The 18,575-nt window shown below is 54.6% G+C and overlaps 1 protein-coding gene and 1 long non-coding RNA gene across 8 annotated transcripts in view; one reads left to right on the top strand and one right to left on the bottom strand.

Annotated features, from left to right (window-relative positions):
* PTPRE (protein tyrosine phosphatase receptor type E) overlaps window positions 1–18,575 on the top strand; it is a 158,425-nt gene that overhangs the window by 87,274 nt on the left and 52,576 nt on the right. The window lies entirely within an intron of this gene.
* LOC140620695 (uncharacterized) lies at window positions 1,444–18,232 on the bottom strand. Its single transcript, XR_012020414.1, has 5 exons — window positions 17,676–18,232; window positions 16,809–17,195; window positions 15,838–16,615; window positions 10,927–11,145; window positions 1,444–9,598 (listed from the first exon to the last, which is right to left on the bottom strand). It is a non-coding gene; the product is annotated as an uncharacterized lncRNA (long non-coding RNA).

Raw genomic sequence — 18,575 nt, 5'->3', positions numbered from 1 at the left:
CTGACCTTGCAGGGGGTGGGCGCCCGGGCTCTGGAGCACCGGCAGGTGCCAGGGGATGTTTCTCCAGCTTCCCCGACGCCGCCACCTGCTGGTCTTTGCTGCCGTCGCACCCGAGTGTCCAGTGACTGCGCATGTGTGCAGCCCCCGCCCCCCCCCCCGCCCGCCCCGCCAGGCCTTCCCTCCCCTGGCCTCACCTGCATCCCTGATGCTTTCAAATCCCACCCCCACCCCCCCGCCCGAGCAAGTGGGGCCCCGTAAAACAAAATGTGAACTGTGATACTTGCATCACTTGAACCCCCTTCTCGGACACTCCTGTCACTGGGCTTCCGCTTTGTACCGTCACGCTTGTTGTTATGAGTCTACTTGACCCATCAGGCTGTGAGGCCTGAGGAGGGGGTACACCTGCAGGCCCCCCGGGGGTGCCTCGGTTGGAGCGCAGGAGGAGGAGAAGCTCAGTGACTGCGGGTGCCGCCTGCCTTTCAGTGCCCTGAGCCCTGGGATGCGGCTGTCGCTGCCCCTCCTGCCAGCTAGGAGACCCCATGTGTGTCCCCAGGAATCCTGCCTCCAGGTCGCAGAGGATGAGTCCCGGAGGAGCCAGCGACGTGGCCCAGGTGACAGGTAGAGAAGCCCAGGTGTGAACCCCGGGCCGCCTGTCTGCTGTGTCCTGTCCCCTGCCTCCTGGAGCCTCCCAGTGAGTTGTAAGGGCTATTGTGGGGCAATAAAATATGCCAGGGATAGCTCTGAGGTCACTGTCATAGGACCGCTCAGCAGTTTCCTGACCCATAGCCCTGGGAGGGCAGCCCCAGCCGCTGCAGGAGCCCAAACACTTGAAGTATCCACTGATACCTTCTCCAAGCTTTGCTGAAAACAAGTAAAGCTTTCCTTTGAGGCAGGAACAGCAAGAAGATGGTGCACACTCCGAAGATGGTGCACACTCCGCCTCCTGCCGAAGCCATGCCATTGGCCATCTGGGTTTCTGCTCCATGCAGCGGTCGTCATGCACAATTACTCCACACTAGACATAGGAGGGGTATCATTTTCTGCCAGTGGCAGCTTCCCAAAGGCAGGAATAGGGTTATAGTCTGGGAGGCAGCCCCAGAACCCCATGTATCCATGTGGCACGCAAAGGGTGGAGCCAACCTCCAAGGGGTTTGGCTCCAGACACTCCCACCTTGACCCCACTTTTAAGGGGACAGCTGATCTCCCCGTTCAGAATAGAGATCCCTTGAAGGCAGCATCTCTGTCTAATCTCGTTGATTAAACAAAGCCTCCTTCCATGCTCTGTGTCCACGAGATGCTCAGTAAATATTTGCTAAATGAATAAACAAACAAATCTCTATTACTGGCTCTTGGTCATATTAAAATCAGCATTTCTTTAAAAATTCATGAGTGCCATAATGTTTCCCAGTGTGAGAGCAGAGCATTTTACGAAACAGGCATGAATTTTCTATTAGAGAGAAGAGTATCTATTTATTAATATTCCCAAAGGGTAACTTTTTTGGTTTACTGCTGTGTTGCTGTTATAATTTTCCATAATTATATGGTGTTGATTGTAGTTTACTGACAGAGCATCAATAAAGAAAAATGTAACCCTGGAACTCTATTACTGAAGTGTTTAGCCCTTACCAGATGGAAACTAATCAATTAAGTGGGTCAGAGGTGGCAAAGAGACTATCCTCCCCAGGACTGTAAGGAGAGGGAACGCGGAGTTGCTCTGCAGGTCTGAATTTGGGTGGTCAAAATAAATAGCAGGTAGGGGCTCTATTAGGAAAGGTGTTGGAATCAGTTAGGGATGGAAGGAAATCCTACTTCCGAGTGCCCCTGGCGGCTGGTGGTAGAGGATTTGGATAGAAGTCAACCTTATGGGGTGCAGCCTGTTGAGAAAAGAGGAGTCCTGTGAAGATCCCTCAGTAGGCCGAGGAGGTGCGTGCAGGTGGGGTGCTGAGGGCAGGGTGATGTCTATCTTTTTTTTTTTTTAAGATTTTATTTATTTATTCATGAGAGACACACACAGAGAGAGGCAGAGACACAGGCAGAGGGAGAGGCAGGCTCCATGCAGGGAGCCCGACGTGCGACTCGATCCCGGGACTCCCGGATCATGCTCTGGGCCAAAGGCAGACGCTCAACCACTGAGCCACCCGGGCATCCCAAGGGTGATGTCTATCTTGTTGACCATCGTCCAGCAGGTGTGGATAAATGGTTGAATGAAGGAAAGGAGCTCTGGGGGACTTACTTCCTTGAGACCCAGGTGGCAACCTGCTTCGGCCATTCTCTGGCTCCGTGATGTGGGCCACGTCGCTCTTACTCTATGGTTGTGGTCGTCTCAGCTCTGGCAGAAGGATCTTGGTTGCTCCTGCCCAGATTGGCAGAGCATGGGGTGAGGGGCGGTGAAATGGCTCACCGCATAGTGCTGCGGCGCCCAGGAGGCCCTGATGCCCATTTGCAACACTAAGACGAATATGAGCATTTGGCCCGAGGTTGTCAGGAGCCCGTGCCCCTCACATGTTGCCTGGGGAGCGTGAGCCGTGCCAGCCAGGGCAGGCGCAAAGTGGGCCAGGCTTTCCGGAGGGACCCTGGCTGCCGGGTCCCCTCCAGGCCCAAATAGGGTTATGTCTCTATCTCATACTTGGGGTTTCCGAAGGAGGTTCTGAAGCAGCGTCTTTGAGTTAGAAAACGTGGAGGGTTCTCTTCTTAGTTGCAATTTGTGGGCACATTTTCTTCCAGAGAACCAGAGGTGTGGTTATAAATAATTCACGCTCATTGTTTGGCCCCATTAACATCCTTCAGAAGATGGGGGCAGTTCTTTGAAGTTGATTCTTCTTGAGGGACAGCGACACACCCTGTTGGGCTGGGCCTGGCTTCTGCCCTAATTAGATATTTACACAAGAGACCGGAGCGATGAGGGTGGATTTATTTTTAATAAAAGAAGATTAAAAACTGTGTATGTACAGCATATTAAGGAAAAACGAACCCAAATTAAAGTCCTCCCACAACTGTGGACTGCGGAGGCCTGAGAAGGGAGATTTCACTTGGAATTAGTAACATGTCTGGCTTTGAGACAAGAAGACATTCAGGAGCCTTCCCCCCTCCCCTCTGCCCTCCGCCCACCCCGGGTCAGCATCCTCTGGCGGAGTGAGGGTGGCGGGACCGAGAACCACGTGAAATCCGGAGACGGGGGCCAGGTGCCCACGTGTGGGGTGGCAGCCACAGGCTGTGTGATGAAGGACCTGGGGGGGATGACCCGGCAGGGATTGGGGCCCAGTGGGGGGCTACATGGCACTCTGCACATCCAGGCTCATGCCGAGGTCAGCCCCTGCGGCCGCACACAAATGCACACCAGACCTGGTTTTCCCGAGAGAAGCCAGATCTCCCTCCTTTACACGGAGGACTCTCCTCTTTTTAAAGATTTCAGACTAATTTAAAAGTTTTTAAACCGCAGGCTTGCACCCACTCCTGGAACTCAGCCGTTCCACTTATAGACCTGAAGGCCCAAATCAACCAGAACTATTCGTCCACAAAAAAAGACTTGTAATCGGGCTCTCCGCAGCGTTGTTCATAACAGCAAGAAATGGGGATCAACCCAAATGTGTGGCAAGAGGAGACCGGGTGGGCCAATTGTGGCAGTCACTCTCCGGAAAATTCTTCACAGCAGATAGGCATGGACACAGACACGCGCATGAGCCTCCCAAACCTGCCGAATCAAAGAAGCCAGACACAAAAGAATATGTGCCGTATGCTTCCATTTATAGGAAGTTCTAGAACTGGCAATGCTAATCATCCCTGGAGATGGAGATTATTAGCACAGTAGCCGCCCCTCGGGGTCGGGAGGTGGGCAGGCTGATGCCACAGCATGGATTGCAGGGGGCACACGTTGTCAGAACCCATCAAACCACCGGCTTACTGTATGTGATTATGCTTTTTTTTACAAAAGGAAAAACTTCTGGAACACATCACAGGCCAAGCGCAGGCCATCTGTGGGTCGCGTTGGGTCAGCTGGCTCCGATCAACTTCTGTGCTACAGTGAACTTTGACCCCTAGATCAGCAGCCTCAGGACCCGCCGTCTGCAGGCAGAGAAACACATCGCTCCCTAACAAGGGTCTGTGGGTGTGACTAGGAGCAAGCGTGCAAGCTGCAAGGTCCCTATCTCACCCAAGTCCTGCCCACCCGGTGGCCCCTGCAATGGGACTGGTTTGAATTTATTGCTGTGACTTGGTCTTTTAGAGGAAGATGCTCACCTGGTTCAGACGAAGGTGACGGAGGCTCATCAGCCTTCCTGTCTTCCTGATGGGAGGACCCATTGCTGGAAAGGTGCCTGTGGGCATCAGGGGGAAGGGGACAAATGGCCTAATGCCCCATCTCGGCCGTGGACCCCAATGGCCAGGCATTTTCTGGGGGCCTTCCTCTACCGTCTTTCCTCTGGAAGCATTTAGGAAGTGTGGGCAGAAGATGATGTGCATCTCACAACGGGATGGCAGCCTCCTGGGAGGACCCCCCACCCTCCGTCGATGCTGGGAAGGGTGGACGGCCAAGAGGGACAGTCCCTTCTGCCTTCACCTAAACCCCTCGCGATGCTCCATGTGAACAGGTGTTACACCCACGAGGAAGCACGAGCGTTGTCTCAGGACGATCAAGACCCTTGCTTGGGCTCCCCAACGGCTTTGCTAAGAGGTGGAGGCGGTGTGGCTGTGTGGCCAAGGACAACTATGTGGCTGCGAGGCAGATCCTTGCTCAGAGCAAGGATAATTGCTGGCTGCCCGCGGACCTTCCTCCTGACGGGTCAGAACGTGAGCGGCGTCGTGATGTAACTTCAGATTCCACGAAGTGTGCGGTCCTAGCCTTGTTCTTGGCTCAAGTGCTGCATCTGGCACGAATGCAAATCTGTTTCTAACTGATTTGGGTTTTGCTGATTGATCTCTCAATCCCAAGTTCAAATATATAAGCAGATCACAAATATAGCAGGGTTTTTTTTTTTTCCCATTACATTTTTCCCCCATTACATTTCTGCTGTTTGGCTGATGACAACAGAAATCTGCTTAAGGACGTTTCAGCATAAAAACAAAACAAAACAAACAAACAGAAAACCTGCCGAGTGTCACCATGGCTCAGTATTTAGGTTTTAGAGCACGTGGAACTAGATAAATCCAGATCTATCTATCCTCTCCTCAGTTTGTATTTAAAATATATATATATGTGTGTGTGTGTGTGTGTATCCAAACAAAATACCCCAAACCAAACTATTTGGTTGTGCAATAGCAAAATGGCCAGTAGCATCTGCAGATCCCGAGGCTGGTTGGCCAGCTGCACTGGGAAGCCCCGGCCCTCCCAGCCTCCCCGTGCCCAGCTGGTGCCCTGGGCTTCCAGTCTCACATGGGTAGAGAGATGGAGAATAATCACAGCAGCCCCCGTACCTCCTCCATCCTGCAGGTTTTATCGTGGGCTCCCCTGGGAGTGATGGAATTTAGTGGGAGCCCAATGGTTCCATATAAGCCGAATTTTAGCCCTGCAGGTGTGCAAGTGTGACATGTTTCTTCGTGTGGGGTTGGAGTCGGCTCAGTGAGACAGTGTTGTGCCCGCCACCCTTGCAGATTCCGCATGTCCAGTGGCAGAGGGCATCCACCCGTGCCCCAGGTCCTGCGCTGGCCGCCCAGGAGACTGGGATGTCGTCGGGCAGGGATGGGGCCTCTGACACCCGGTGAGCCTCTGCAGCAGGAGCACCGCCCGCACGACGGCAAGAGGCTCAGTGAACCGAGTCGGGCTGAAATGAATGGAACCATGATCGGTTGGCACCTCGTTCTGTAGCAACGTGCGGTCTCAGGAGGGTCTCCTGCCCTCAGACCACCTCCATCCTTCCCCCAGGAGTGGGTGCTCCGGCACGCAGGCTGTTTCCAGAACATTAGCACAGTCAGAGCACCAGTAAGACGGTAAAGCTTCTGCTGTCAGCTCCCGCAGGATGGGATGCCCTCCAAAGCCAAGCAGGTGCATTCACTCAGTGCTCCAGCACCTGCTCCTGGGGGGCCCCCAGGCACACGGAGCCCTCTTCTCGTTGCATTGTTCCCACAAATCTTGCCACACCCCGCTACAGGTGCCTGCTACAGAGGAGAGGAGAGAGGTCCAAAGGCGCCTTTAAAAATGCTCTTAGGGAAGAAAAAAAGAGAAAAGAAGAATAGCAGATTCCTAGTTTCCTACTGTATCTTTTACCACTTGGTTCCCGCGAGGTTGCTTTTAGGTGAAGGTCCAGCATCTTTATTTGACTTTTACGTCGATTCCACATTCCTTTCCCGGGACTTTGATTCCCAGTATAATCAGCTGCAGTTTTCAGGAACCACTGTAGCATGTGCATCTCGGTATCGATCTCTGAGAGAGCGGTGTGCCCAGGCGGTTGGCGTCTTTGCCGGGACAAATTAACCCAAGGTTGCAGCGAGACGATCTCCCCACTTAGATAGAGGACCTCGGTTTATCGTCCCACCTCAGCGTCTGCCCTGGAGGCAGGGATGGAAGTGTTGGTTTATTTATGGATCCTGTTTGAAGAATGTCAAAAATTGATTTACTGACACAGCCCAGATGAAAGTCAAATGAAAGGTGTTCTCGAAGGTGCTCTGACCGTGTTCTGAAGCCCTGAAGAACTCTTAACCCTCCACTCTTAAAGCCGGCTCCACTCCATCGGCAGGACCTGTCCTCCCCGGGGGCGTCCCGCACACCTGCTCCCTGCACAAAGCTCGAGTGAGAACATAGAGTGAGCCCAATGCTCTGGGCTTCGTGAAATGGCTTCTGTGCCTGCGACCACCTTTCTACTGTGCATTCTTTGGGGATTCAGTGAGATGCAGAAAAGGAGATGTTCAGGAACGGAGGCCCCTCCAGAAGACAGTGCATAGGCCCTGTCCTTTCTCGCCGCACGCTGTCCTGCCTCCCCAGCCACAGGCTCAGCCTTCCGCCGAGTCTTGTCCTGATGCCACCCCTACAGTCTTACTGGGTGCTGGTGCAGACTCTGCCCTCTGCCTGCAGGCCCCTCCAGGAAGTACAAGGCTGAGAGCTGGCCCCAACTCACTAGGAGCCCACATCCGAGTTCAAAAGGAGGAGGAGACAGAAGGCTTCGTGGAGCAGAGACCACCAGCTGTGGGTGCCAGCCCAGACCTCCAGGCCTGGGAGCTGGTGTGGACAATGCAGGGCTTCCCTGGGCCGTGGCAGGTGCCGGGGACCCTGGACGCGGGCGAGATCCTGAAGTGACATGGGCGAGGCTGGCATCTGCTCGGGACAGCCGTGTGAGCAAGGGTCAGGAGATGACAGCTGAGATGGAAAGAAGCCACCCTCGCCCCAGGGTCCCCTTCCATTGGTCGTACTGCTTTGGCTGGCTGTAGAGTCTAAATGTGTCTGTTAAAATTAAAATGCAACATGGTGAGGATGAAGGATATTCTGAGTGCCTTTCCCAGGGAGTAACAGCATTTGTTCAGCTTTGCTACAGATAAATCGAGAGCGCCCTCCATCAGGGCCCAGGCGATTTCTGATTGAAAAAGTAACAAGAACTGATAACCTACTGAAGGCAGGGTCCTTGGTGTCTATTAATTATTGTTTATTTGCCCCAGTACAGGTGCCATCCTCCGGACTTTCCCCACCCCCCGTCTGATTTATAGTCTATTCTATAATCATAATTTGGTTTTGGTAAAAATCCAAAGACTATCCGGAGCAGAACCATCTTGAAACTGCTGAGGTGGTAATTTTTTAATGAATAAAGAATTCAGCGAAGTCACATCGTATGTGAAATGACAGTCTACAAGCCCCTACAAGTGTAGAGAAGTTAATTATTGCTAGTTTGGGAAGCCTGTGAACAATTATGAGACGCGGTGTGTCGTTCACAATATTTGAGATGAGACCACAAAGCCTTCATCGTTGTCTTCGGTTTTATGGGAATGCTTTCAGGAATGAAGAGTTGCCACGTAGCGGTTGTCAGGGGTTCCTCCATGTGTTCTTTCAAAACAAGAGGGATGGTTTTCTTCAAATGATGAAGAATGAAATCATTTCTTCAAATGATTTCAAGAGTGATGGGACGCCTGGGTGGCTCAGCGGTTGAGCGTCTACCTTTGGCTCAGGGCGTGATCCCGGGATCCAGGATCGAGTCCCACATCAGGCTCCCTGCATGGAGCCTGCTTCTCCCTCTGCCTGGGTCTCTGCCTCTCCCTCTCCCTCTCTCTCTCTCTCTCTCTGTGTGTGTGTGTGTCTCTCATGAATGAATGAATAAATAAATAAATAAAATCTTTAAAATCCCTAAGGTAGCTATAGTTCATTCCTGTCTGATTTGTCTCCAGCTATGGAAACACGCTTAGTTTCCTCTTCTTTCATGGGTGAGGGGTCAGTGGGCTTGTGGCTGGTGATTAAATGAAGTCAGGTACGGCGTTAGGGTGGGTGAAAATGTGCCTTTGAGAAGCTTCCTTGGATCTTTAACTCTCTGTGGTTCTGTTGTCTTGGCCGCAGTGGAGGACTTCGTTCTTACAGAATAAGCCCTTCACTTTTTATTCATCTTCAAGAGGGCAAGCCGCATAATTGGAACTATGCAAATTAGCACGCGTGGCCCAGAGGAAATTGAAACTGAATCGATCCCTTAACAGACTTGCTGACACACCAGCATCCTTACGGGTCTTTGCTGGTGGCCCAGGTGGAGTGTTGCCCTGTGTCGGGAGGGTCCCTTGCCTGTGCTGACCCGGAGCCCTGCTCAGGAGGGGCCCCGCAGGAAGCCCAGCGCAGACCAGTACTTCAGAGGTTGTGTGATGCACTGGGGCTTTACGTTTTTCTTGCATATGTATGGTCTTTTTTTTTTTTTTTTTAATATGCTTTGATGAAATCGGTTTCATCATGTCATCCAGAGATGTGCACACGGGTCTTTAGCACTGTGCGTATAATAAAGCACTGAAATGAATTATAAAGGACCGTTTACTCTTAAACATAAAGGCTTTTCTTAATTCCTTGAAGACTAATTGCCACCCTGTTACTGTGTCAGCATGGGGAGGAGGGTCAGTGGAGCTCCCAGGGAGGATGCTTTGTTTAGCATTGTCTGTGGCTTCCTTTGATGGAGCTCTTCCTTTGCTCCGGGAAACCCCTTCTCCAGATTCTGAGCCTCTCATAAAGGAGGCGGGTTTCTGTCCCCGGCCAACTGGGGATGCAATACCAGTAGATGTTTACTGGCCGACTTTATGGGAGAGTAAACTGAGACCTCATCCCTACAGCCACCCACTTCTTTTTGTTTTTCTTTTTGTTTTTTTTTTTTCTAATCTAATAGCTTGCATTTCCAGGAGACCAGTCAAAGTTGGGCAGAGGTTGGTTTTCCAGAGTCAGATCTTCCACATTTAACGCTCTCTCTCTTCTAAAAGTTAGCCACTCATGTAACACATCATTCTTGTTCTTGAATGGAAAAGACTAAATCACAGGAGGAAGCTGAGTTGTCAGGCAGGCCAGGGAGCGAATACAGACCCTCTGTCCTCCGTGCCCATGCTCCCCTGCAGACCCCAGGGCTTCTCCGGTGCTGCTCCCCGCCTGGGGTGCTTCTGTACCACCTGGGCGCACCTGCAGACAGCCCCCGCACACCTGGCCTCCTCAGAGTCCCCAAAGCTGCAGGGACACAAGAGATGAGTAACATGTCATTAGGACAAGCGAGAAAGTGAAATCAAATGCCAGGCAGCCGATGCCCTGTCCTAAAGAACAAGTTACTACTTATTAGGGGAAAATAAGAAAATCGAGTGGATAGAGATCCAAGTCCAATCGCAATGTCAAATTCTGTTGACCTTACAAAAGGGTTTCTCTGAAGACTTTAATTTTATGTCAAGCAGTCCTCAAACCAAGCCTGAGATAGTTGAAACAAAACTCCCATTCTGCTGTGAAAACATCCGGATTCCCAGGGAGCCACTTCTCTTTGTGAGGCCTTTGACCTGGGTAACCTTAAACCAAATGTAGAAAGCACTTAAACCCTTTTGCGCCTAAAAACAGACAGCCCTTTTGTCTTCTAGAAATATCCCTCCTCTGTCCTGTACCTGGCAAAGCACATTTTCAGATGTTATTTCATGAGCTAATTTTTATTTCCCCCAATTAAAAGGAAGAATAATGAGGTTTGCTAAAGAGTCATTTTTTTTTTCCTAACGAGTTGAGAACTGATGGCCTAAAATATGAGCCTATCCATTATTCTGGGGCCATCAAGCCTCCCAGCGTTGGCAGTGAGTTCTCCCTGACTCACCCGACGTGGGCAGTCCCACCTCCCAGACTGGCCTACTCACTCGGAACCGCCTGTGGGCCCCTCCAGGAGCTTTATGTCTCGGGGATGCACCTTGTTTTGAGGACGTGCCTTATCTCAGGGAAGCACCCTGTCTCAGGGATGCACCACCCTCAGGGATGCGCCCTGTCTTGGGGATGCACCTTGTTTTAGGATGTGCCTTGTCTCGGGGGAAGCACCCTGTCTCGGGGATGTGCCACTCTTGGGGATGCACCTTGTCTTGGGGATGCACCCTGTCTTGGGGATGCACCTTGCCTTGGGGATGCACCTTGCCTTGGGGATGCACCTTGCCTTGGGGATGCACCCTGCCTTGGGGATGCACCTTGCCTTGGGGATGCACCCTGCCTTGGGGATGCACCCTGCCTTGGGGATGCACCTTGTTTTGAGGATGTGCCTTGTCTCGGGGATGCACCCTGTCTCAGGGATGTACCAAGAAGCAGGCAAAGTCCCAGGAGTTCCTTCATGAACTCAGAGAGGAAGGCCCAATAGTTCCACTTCCAGAATCACGTTTTCATACTGCCCACATTCAGGAAAAGTAAAATCAAGACTCCAAAGAGCCCCCCTTAATCTCTTCTTTGTCTGCTCAGCCAGCAGCTCTCTGGGCTGGGCAATCCTTCCAGGCTAAGGGGGGGGGGAGGGGCGAGCCTGCAGGTACCTGAGGAGAAGCACTCACCTGTGCAAGGGCTCACGGCCAGGCTGCAGCGGGCAAGGGCAGTGCTCTGCTTTGAAGGTCCATGGAGACCCCCTGAGATGCTCTGTTTGTTCTAAGACACACTGTTCATCTGACGGCTGCTTCTGTGCCCAGTGATGTAAGCATAGTGTGATCAGCTCCAACTCGTAAAAATAATTTCCATCTCCTCATCTCTCTTCTCAGAAAAACCATTGCTTGGTGCTTGCATAGTGAGAGAGAAAGTGCAAAAACAAAAAACAAAACTGTGGTTCCCTGGGAAGTCCTTTCGTTCCCTGTGCGTTCCCTGTGCGTAGCCTCCTAACAGGGGACGGGACTCCAGCTGAGCGTCCTCCCAGCTGTCCCAGATCCCATGCGGCTGGTACCCCAGGGGCCCCAAGGGCTGGGGCTGTGCCAGCTGAGGGTCTGTGGGGGACACGCAGTGAGTGAGGAAGGGGAGATGCTCTTGGGGCAAAGATGCTCCCGCTGCCCTGTCCCCGGGGTGGGCCGGCGGCTGCCCAAGGAGCCCCACGCAGGTGAGCAGGTCAGGGCCCCTTCGCCCCTGAGGGCCTGCCTCCCCGGTCTCCTCTGCCCATGCTGGCCGAGAGCAGCGCTGTCTGTGGGGCCCTGGATGTTCGTTCCCCACGACCTGCTGCAGGGAGCCTGGGGGCTCTGTGCCTTCCCAGCTCCCCGGGCCTCCTGGGTGGGCCCCTTCCCCGGGGGGTGTTGTGCATCCCCCAAGGACCTCAGCCATCTCGAGACACAGCTGGCCTGTGTGTATTGGGCGGGGGGGGGGGCAATGGGGGACAAGGATGTTTGGAGAAAGAGGTGAAACATTGAGTCCCTGGCTGTTTCCCCTGGGCACCCCACAGCCTGGTACTTCTGTGTGCTCAGACTTCAGGCTCCTGAACCCTGCGGGTTCTGTGTATCCTGGAACCCCAACCAGACGCTGCATGTGTGCACAGGGGCTCGTTGCATGATCTCCTAGGGATGTACCTCAGTCTACAAGAGGGGTCAGTGCTCTCTGCCCCGGCAGCTTGCACGTGGCCGCAGGCACGTCATTGTCTCTGACCTGTTTGTCCTCGTCTGGGTGGGTGGCTGTCTGTCAGAGCAGGGCCAGACAGGGGGACACTGGAGGTCATCATGGGTGGTGCCGGCCTCTGCTGGGTGACAGTCAGCCAGACCTGGGAACAGGGCCACCATCCAGCACCTCCCTGTCATTTCTTTCTTTCTCTGTGTGTGTATGTGTTTTCCCCATTTTCTCTCCTAACAAGGGGACTTCTCTGCCCATCGCATTTTTAGTGACGTTTCAATGGTTTCACATTTAGAGGTTTGCAATTACTTTTGCTCAGGAGCAGTGAAGTTCCAGCCTTCCCCAACTCAGATAAAAAGCACGCCCTGTGCATCTTTTTTAACGAGCAAAGCCTCCTCCAAAAAGGAAGGATCACTGTGGACGTATCTGGAACATGCTGATGCTGCAAGTTGGGCTGCTTAAGGGGCTTTTATTATTATTATTTAAACCTTTCATCCGTGGAAGTGTATCCACACCTGAAGCTCAGAAAAGGCCTCGATTTGTTCCTCCTTTATGGTGAAAACACATCTTTGTTCTTTGAGGTTTGACTCTTCCCCAGTGCACAACAAAAGGACAGTCTTGCCCTGTGAGTAAGGTTGCCCTGATTTTATGAGAAATAGGCACAGTGGTAGTAGGTGCCAGATGTGTGGCTGGGCCAGCCCCGCCCCCCGAGGCCCACGGTGGTCCCTGGTTCCTCGAGGACTTAACTGGGAGCCGGCGTGATGGAAAGGGGATGGGGGGCCCGGCCTGGCTCCTCGTGGCAGGACATACTTGACTTGTAGCCGTGATTTCAGAAAACTGGCACTGTCCTTCCCAGTCTGTTTCCGCAGCGAGCGGGCTGATGGGGCTCGTTCCCTGCCAGGACTGTGTCCCAAGCACCGTCTGTTCTCGGCTGCCTGCTGGGTGGAGGGATCCCCGGTGCCCAGAATTCACTCTCACACACCTGAAGCCCACAGGTGTCAAGGAGAAATCTGACCTGTGGTGCAAACAAGGGCTTGTCCATCTTCTGGGAGCATTTGGGTCCCGTTTGTCGTCATCCCAGCTGAAGCTGATTAACTTCCTTGCTCTTGAGATTTGTCAGCAAACAAGGATTTGGCTCTTCTCCTGGTCTCTGCTTGGTTTCCTAACCCGAAAGGTGGAGGTAGCGCCTGTGCCTAATCGTGGTGGCCCCAGAAGGCGGGCAGTGGGGGCACTGAGGAAGGCAGAGTGCCCTTGCCGCATCTGTGCTTGCCTTATTTCTTGGTACACAGAAGGCCTTGAAAGTTCTCTGAAGCAGCCAGGATCACCCAGAAGGGGGCAATGGGTGGTCTTTCTCTTTGGGCTCACCCTGCATTGGAAAGGCCTGCAAAAGCTGGAACAGAGAGAGACCCCAGTCTGGACCAGAGGTGCCACCCCTGCCATTGGGCAGACCTGGCCACTAAGGGGCCGTGCTCCTGGAAGAAACAAAGAGGCCAAGAGGCGTGATGTGCAGGAATGTGTCAGGGCAGTCAGCAGCCTTGGAGTGGTTCCGACTTCGGCGGGGAGCTTGGGAGCTTCCCTCTGCTCAGGAGACCAGAGGCAGGGGTGATGTGAATCCTCGGGCTCCCAGGGAGGGCCGAGCTTCACCAGCCGGTCACCTGAGTTATCCTCAGAAGCTTCCAGAAAGGAGCAGGGGACATTCTTGGCCACATTTTCAGGCTCAGCAGAGGAGGGAGGAGCTGCTCCCACCTGCAGGGAAATACGGGATCTCGTCTCCGGGTGCCTGCCTCCTGTGCCCCTGACATGAGGTAACTTCCCTTCTGGGAGGCACACGTGCAGCCGTGCCCGGGGATTTGAGCCCTGCCTGCCCAGGCTGTGAGTGGTCCCGGTTTTCTTTCTCCAGCTGCCTCTGCAGGTCACTGTGACCCACATTCCCAGAAAGACTGGGGGAGCCGGGCACACAGTGAGCTCAGCTCTGCATCTGCCCCTGCGTGCGGACGGGGCTCAGGGGGCTGGAGGGAGCTCACCCCCAGTGCCCATGGACGGGGTGGCCGGTTCTGCTCCTGGGGCCTCATCTCCCGCTGGAGCACCAGGGCCAGAAAGGCAGGGTCCCTGGTTGTCAGTTTCTGGCACCTTCTGGCAGCAAATCCAGGCCAGGAGTGGGGATCGGGCTCCAGGAAGAAGCCCTCCCCCGGGAGGCCTTGGAGACGTCCACCCTGTGGCACCCAGGCCCTGGCTGCCCGCACGAGCAGCACCCTCCCGGTACCTCCGGAATGCCCTTCCTGCCCCCGCTCCCCCCGGCAGGCGCTGGGTGGTGGCTGGTGTGACGGTCCCGGGGGCCCGTGCTGCAGCCGCCTGCTGACTTGGTGTCTGAGCCGCAGGGAGCAGCCCCGGGGATGCCTGGAACCCGCTTCCGCTGCTGGTTCTCGGAGGCTCACCCAGGGGCAGACCGCGTGGCTCCCCAGGCTCCACCTTTCCCAAGAGCGCGGTGGGTCCGGGGCCCGGGGACGTCTCTGTCCGCGGACATCGGACATCGAGCGCCTGCCGTGAGCCAAGCCCGGTGCGGGCACCCACCCCGAAGTCAGGACGTCGCCGGGCCCACGGGGCTTCTGGAAGCCGGCAGCACATGTGCCGCCCTCGCGCTGACCGTCCTCGGGCCCCGTCCCTGAGCGCGACACTGCAGGGAGATGACACGATGGGCCCCGGGGGGGGGCGCACACGCCCCGGGGGGCACTACGCAGGCCTGCGCGTCTCCTTTCCCGGTGATGCCAGGCCCCGACGGACGCTCCAGGCTGCTTCCGAACACGCAGCAGGGCGTCGCGTCACACACGGTTCCGGTGGGGTCACGGGGCCGTTTCAACAAGGGACGAGGGACAGACAGTGGGCCCCGTGGGGGCTGAGTTTGGCTTCTGGGCATCGGTCCCCCTGAGGTCCCTACGAGGCTGGGGCCGGGGCCTTCGGGGCTGCTGGCAGCCTGGCCCGCCTGCACCGGGTGGTGGCCCCGGGCACCCGCCCAGCCACAGCCGGCTCTAGCTCCGCTGTTTCTGAAGCTGTTCTCCCGGGGGGTGGGGAGGGCTCTTCTGTCCCCGACACCCTCCGTCAGAGGAAGACCCGACATCCCCAGAGGAGAAGACAAGGCACGTTCTCAGCCAGGGCCGCGGAGTGGGGTCCCCGTTGGAAACAACCGATGCTCACCCGCAGCCTGGCTGCTTCCAGAAGGAAGGGGTCTGGGGGTTCAGGCCTTCTCAGTGAGAGCGGCAGACGCTGGGCTGAGCTCAGACTCCCGGGCTGCACCCCGAGGCCCCTGGGCCCAGGGGTGCTAGGAGGCAGCCCGTCGTGAGGACTTACTCGGGCTTCTTATCATTGGCTCCTCCTGTTCCACGAATCAGGAAGTGGGCCGGAGAGGTGCCCCGTGTTCCGGGGGAGGCTGTGGTTGGGTCAAGGCGAGGAGAGGAGGGGAGGGGGTGACAGAGACAGAGAGACCCCGAGCCCAGCTGCGTCTTCAGCCTCAGAGGCCCGGGCTCTTTGAACACTGACGTGAGTTGATGAGATGGAGAGAAATCCTCCATGAGAGCCCCGATGACCTATTTCCTTCAAGAACATTCATTGAGCATCTCCGCTGGGCCAGATGGACGCGCCTGAGCCCTGCTCTCGCCCCCAAGAAGCCCCAGGGCGTGGATAATCCTGCCCAGTGTTGTTAGCTTCTGCTTCCAAGCCGTCCTGCTGGAAAGCTCCCCGCACCCCAACCCTCCCCCCCACATCCTTCAACACTGGCATCATCGGCCGGTCCTGCCAGCAGACACTCCGGGCTCCTGGATCCTGGGTGAGGCCTGGGGCTGCCTGTTCTCCCCGCAGCCCCCCACCCCCGCCCCCAGTTGGCTGCTCACCTGAGCAGAGGCCCTTCGCCCTGGGCAGCCTTCGACGCCTCCAGACCGGGTAGGTGGCCGCCTCCAGCACTAGCAGGTGCGAGTCTCCTGGGGGTGCTGGTGAATAATTCTTTCATCTCTCCGACTGGAATGCAGGCTCCAGGGGAGCAAGGGCGGTGCTTGCCTTGTTCAGGTGTCTCTCCAGACTCCGGCAGGTCTCGTAAACATTGCCGAACGAACGGACGCACAAATTAACCGGCAGATACTTGTCAGCCTATGGTTCCACTCTTTTGTTTGAAATCAAAAGTCTGCTGTACACCCAGCCGGGAAGCTTAGTCCCCTTGCACCCTGCAGCGTGGCCCGGGGCTCACCCAGAGGGGGGCTGCCCAGCCCCTGGAGCCGGCCAGCCTCTCCCCCGTCGTCCACGCTTCTGATGGAGGGTCAGTGGAGGGCTGAGCCTGTGCTGGGCGCCTCTTCGTGGTGAGAGATGGGGAGAGGGCCATGCGTCTGCGTGTCCGCGTTTGTTACCTTTCACCCCACTACTGCCGGGTCCCAAGCAGATGGATGGGGCTTGGTGCTGGGGGTCCCATTCCTGTTCAGGTGCTTCGGCAGGGGTTCCGCCCCCACGTTGACTTTCCTAAAGGGTCGCTCCATCCTATCCTCTGATAGGATGCATCTGTTCTGAGTGATGGGTGCGCGGGCCTTTGGGGAACGTGAGGGACCCAGGGTGTTGATTCTGTGCCGAGCCATCAGTCAGATGCGAGCGTGGCTGTGTTCACTACCCGGCTCAGCCATGAACCTTCGGGACAAAAGGAGTTGGGAGAGATCAGATAGCACGAGCCTATCTAGGAGAGAGAAGGAAGACCAGGAGCTCATCCTTATGACGCTGGCCTCCGAGAATGGCAGTCCTGGAGAGCCCGGGCTTCGTTCCCAACACCCCACCTCGTTCTGTGCACGTGGGTTCCACGTTCCTTCCAGGGACCCATATTCACCTCTTTCTCTGTGCTGAGCCTGGGGTCCTTGTATCCTGTCCATTTTCATGTTTCTTCCATGTGTTTCTTCTCATTGTAATTAAAAATGAAAATTTTTAGTTGTGAACAGTTGCATGGAAGGAGCCCAGGAAGGGCTTGGTGGCACAGTGGAGGCAGTACTTCCCTTTGGAGGACACCCCGTGGTTAGAAAAGCAGTCACGCAGGGACCCCTGAGTGGTGCAGTCGGTTAAGTGCCAGGCTCTTGGTTTCCGCTCAGGCAGGTGGTGATCTCAGGGTCCTGGGATCGAGCCCTGTGCCGGGCTCCACACTCACCAGGGCCTCTGCTTCTCTTTCTCTCTCTCTCTCTCCCTCCCTGGGTCCCACACACTCTCAAATAAATCCATAAATCTTTAAAAAAAAAAAAAAAAAGACAAGAAGTCATGCACTTGGACAAGAGTAGGTTGGATGCTAACTCCCCTGGCCCCTTGCATGGTAGGAGACGTATTTGAGGCTGCAGACCCTGTGGACCACCTACCTGTTGCCACCTGGTCATCCGAGTTAGAGGGAAAAAATGAGACATCGCAAGATGGCATTTTTGAAATATTTGCAGGACACAGAGGCAGAAGAGTTTTACTGTAAAACTTATAGAGAGAATGGGCTGACCTCTCACTACCCTTTGCCCGGGCAGTTGCTGTACAGTGGAAATCTACGACTCTTGGCTGAAATTATTTTTTAGTAACAGTTTATGAATCTGCATTAAACTTTGGGAATTTGCATTAAACCTCAGGACTAAACTTGGACCAAGGGCATGTTAAGCACCGACTTTCTGTTTTCACGGGCGGTTGATGATCAAGCTATAATTTGCACAAAATATCCATCAACATTTACCTTCCTGCTCGGGGTCTGCACTGGTCCCACTGGCCACAGAGAAGCCGAGGAAGGAAAAGGCCTCCAAGAGAGCAGCAGCAGCAGCCCCTGAAGGGTGACGTGAAGAACTCGGGGCCTGAGGACGACGACTGCGGGTGGCGTTCCCCGCAGCTCTGCGACCACGACCGACCGTTCCTTTAGACCCAATGACCCTTCGCCGTGAATCTTGCTCACTCTCAGCTCCAGGTCCCCTTGTTCGTGTGCAGGAGGTGAAGCAAGCACGTAGCTGCGAGTGCTCCCGAGGGCAGATGAATTTCCCAACCCATCAAATGATGCCAGCTGCAGATGCATGTCCTTTTCAAACAGCCATTTTTCAAGCAAAATGAGTTAATTCCAATAGTGGTTCTGCTGGTTTTCATCCATTTAATGGAATCCAGCTACGATCGAGAGGCTCCTCCCGTGGAAGGCGAGCCCCTGACATGATTGCTAAGATCACTGCAAATGCAATGAAAGAATTCGACGCCGAAGATGTGTTTATTTGCTTTGTGGGATGATAGAAGTCTGTAGATGTTGGTGGAGCTCAGCGTTTGGGGTGAACGTATCGCGCTTAGAATGGATTCTGACGTACAGATCATTTTTAATTGCGCCCACGCCAGCTAAATATTCCACCAGTTAAAATAGAAGCTGTAGATGTCAGATTTTACCAACAGTTGCACATACTGAGTAGCTGAGCTACAAGTTTATGTAATGAAGCTGATGTTGAGTTTTTAAAAATACTTTAGCTGGGGAGCGTGCACGTTCTCGTCCCTGCTCGTCAGATCTCAGAAACGTCTGGGCCTTCAAAAAATTGCTCTGGAAGTCAACCTAAGGGTCCTACAAAGACAGTGAGCTTTTCTATAAACGGGGCCCTACGCGTTGGTT

The sequence above is a fragment of the Canis lupus genome, chromosome 29, assembly GCF_048164855.1.
Source record: "Canis lupus baileyi chromosome 29, mCanLup2.hap1, whole genome shotgun sequence".
Taxonomy (NCBI): Eukaryota; Metazoa; Chordata; class Mammalia; order Carnivora; family Canidae; genus Canis; species Canis lupus.
Note: the sequence above shows the minus strand (reverse complement) of the source record. Positions and strands in the feature narration are given on the sequence as shown.